We start from the raw sequence: 3,367 nt of genomic DNA, 5'->3' as shown, positions 1-3,367 counted from the left end.
TTCCTGTTTTGTTTTTTTTTTTTTTTTTTTTTTTTTTTTTTTTGCCTTAAAATTTGCTTTGTCTAATATTAAGATAGTCTCATCAGCCTTCTTTTGTATATTTGCCTGCATGTCCATTTCCATCTCTTCACATTGAATCTTTGCATGTACTTGTATTTTAGATGTATCTCTCATGAATAATTTATAAATAAATTTGTTTTTCTGCCCAATCCATCAATACTTGCCTTTTAACTAGTGAGTTTAGTCCATTTATATGTGTTGTGATGACAAATATGAATATATTTATTTCTACTATCTTACCATGTGCTTTCTACTTATCCTCCTTTTTCTATACATTCTTTTCCCTCCTGTTCTACCTTATATTTTCTTATTTTCCCTCTACTGGTATGGAAAGATAGTCTATTTCTATTAGTTTTGTGATTTCCCTTTAAAATGTGCATACCTACTTGACTCTCTCTGTTTAAAGTCAATCAATATGTGAAGTCAATCAATATCTTTTTTTATTCTCCTTCTGAATAAGTACATTAAAATGCTGTAACTTCAACCACCACTTACGGTTTTACCATATTTTCCAGTACTTCACTATTCTTTGATTTTATACCATCAACTAAGTTGTTTTGAATTTTATTATATAGTTACTTATTGGTATCACTGCTGAATAATAATTTGTCTAGATATAAAATTCTAAGTAGTTTTCTTTCAAAACTGAGGATGTTTTATGCACTTCTAATGTCTATTACCACTGCAATGTCTCCTGTTTATTTTTTATTTGTAAGTAATATGCCTTTTCTCTCTTATTGATTTTAAGATGTTTTAATATTTAGTGTGCAGTTTAACCCTGATATGTATAGCTTTGGATTTAGTTTGATTTATCATTGCAGTTTTAACTCTGATTTTTGCTTCTGATTATTTGTGTCTTTCATAATTCAGGGTAAAATATAAGCCTTTCTTTTCTTTGACTGTTGTCACTCTTCTATTTTATGTATTCTCTTCTCTGTAATTCAAAATTCATGGACGTTGAACCTTTTAATTCAGTTTTCTATGTATCTGAATCTCTCATATTTTACCTTCATTTCTCTGTGCTGTACTATGAATACCTTTCTTAGATTCATCTCCAAGATTATTAATTTTGTCTTTAGTGGTTGCGATGCAATGAACAAGACTGTATGAAAATGGCCCTGGGAATTCACTTTGAGTTGACTTGACAAAGATCACACTGGAACCGGAGGCTCTCCCTTTTACCAGCAAGGGAGTTTGCATCCGTTCAGTTTGTCATTAGACCCATGTTTTCCTCTACCAAACAATTACTCATGTACACCAAGTTTTCCAGATTCTTTGTGACTAGCATCACAATAAAATTTTTCTATACATATGGCCCATGAAATCTAGACAGCTTAATGTCTACCTATCTATGTGGTAATCTACTAACAAGATTGTTTCCTCACATTTACCCTAAAAATCAGTAGAATTACAGGAGAGTGATCTTCTTTTACAGGGTCATAGATCCACACTATGGAATAACATCCTTCAGATCTTGGCAAACCTTTCTTGGTGATGCCAGAATAAAGGGGTCTCACACCTTTTCTTCTCTTGTATATGTAGGTTTCCTTAGTTTATACAAGTGTTCTTTGTAACCCTTATTTCTTAACCTATGCAGTGCAACATTGTGAAGTTTGTCCCAAACTCTGTTACAGGTCAGATGATGTTTAATTGCTTATGATATGTAGTTTTCTAGAAAGCTTTGTGACTTAGAATCGTAGGTTCATCTTCAGTAGGGCTTTATCTAGAAAAGTGGCTATCAAACTTCAGCTTGAATTAGTATCATCTGAAGGACTTATTGAAACACAGATTGTTAAATGTCAACATTTCCTTAGGGTTAGGGTTAGGCTTCTGATTTAGTAGGTCTTAGTTGAGGCTCAAGAATGGGCATTTGTAACAAGTTCCAGGTGATACTGATGTTCATGGTCCCTGAACATATGTTGAGAAGTACTAGTCTTTAAGGAATCCTTTTCCCTAGCTGAGAACATGTTGTTTCATTGAGGTGTACATTGTTTCTGTGAAACAGTGAAGGGCTGCGACCAGACTAAAGACATTTTTATTCTAATTTATTGGCAGTACACTGCAGATAATCTAAATTCAGTTTCCCTAATCAGGTGAAGGCAGATCTATTGTTATGATTTTTTTTTCAAGTCTAGTGTTTAATTTATTACTCACATATCTCACAGAAAAAAAGAATATAGCAAATGGGTTAAGGTTGTATCAAAAAATAAAAAATCCTGGATTTTACGGGTCACTCTATTTATACTTGGGAGCAGGGCTGAACCGATATCAGGCACAGCCGCTGCATTTCTCCAACGCCCCTTTGCAGATGTAGACCTGGACACACTCGGCACAGCTCACAAGGCAGCAGGNAAAGATTTAGATTGAGAAAACAGCCTTCCAGTAAGTCAAAGAAGCCAACAAAATGTGCAATGGTCAAAGGATCAAAAGGGGACACTATTTGGGAAATTAAGTCTTGACATGAGCTTATTGTTTTTGCAAGCAGAATTAGTAGGATTGGAGGTGATAGTGATAGTGGTGATGGTGTTGTGTTTACTTCAAAAGATGGCAGATAGTGTTCCACTGCCTCCAACCTCCTTCCCCAAATCAGAAAAGATGAGGATGCAACCCCTTGAGTGTCAGCATTCCATGGCATACAGTTTTTGAGCTTCAGAGCTAAGTTCAGCCTACTTGTCCTCCCATTTCTGCTCATTATCCCCCCTACCCTACAGAGGAACTCTGCTTGCTTAGCCAAATTCACCACTCAAAATGGAAAGGGGAATACTCTTATTTTATTCAGATGTATTCTGTGAAGGGTGAGAAGCACATAGCAAATACTGTATTAGAATTTACCTTTGTTAATATTACTACTACTGTCCTCCCAGTGTCACTGAAATCATGTTATTTGATAAAGCTACACAGTGGACTCAGTTCCCAGCAAACTGCTCTACTTGATATTGTGGGAAAAATTCTGCAGAAACCCTGTTTGTTGCATTGCTGATGCAACAAGACCACCTGGATAGATCTGAGTAAATCAGAACAATGCCTGCCTTACTGCCATTTCTACATGAGCCACTGTCTTTGCTAGTTTAGTGTTGCTGTAAATGAGCACCTGAAGCTGGGTAATTTAAAAAGCAAAGAGATTTATTCAGCTCAGTTCTGCTGCCTGGAAGGTTCAAAATTGGGCATCAGGTGAGGGCATCCAGCTGCTTCCCCTCAAGACAGAAGGCAAAGATGAGCTGGAATTTACAGAGATCACATGGTGACAGCAGAAGTAAGACAGAGGGGAGAAAGGTGCCAAACTCTTTTCAACAACCATCAGTCTTGG

General features: G+C 36.0%; 1 pseudogene; it reads right to left on the bottom strand.

Annotated features, from left to right (window-relative positions):
• Positions 1 to 2,190: 2,190 nt before the first annotated feature.
• LOC108522613 (metallothionein-1E-like) overlaps positions 2,191 to 3,367 on the bottom strand; it is a 5,034-nt pseudogene continuing 3,857 nt past the window's right edge.

This window comes from Rhinopithecus bieti, unplaced genomic scaffold, assembly GCF_001698545.2.
Source record: "Rhinopithecus bieti isolate Rb0 unplaced genomic scaffold, ASM169854v2 scaffold_67327, whole genome shotgun sequence".
Taxonomy (NCBI): Eukaryota; Metazoa; Chordata; class Mammalia; order Primates; family Cercopithecidae; genus Rhinopithecus; species Rhinopithecus bieti.
The sequence above is the reverse complement of the archived record's forward strand: the minus strand, read 5'-3'. Positions and strand labels throughout refer to the sequence as shown.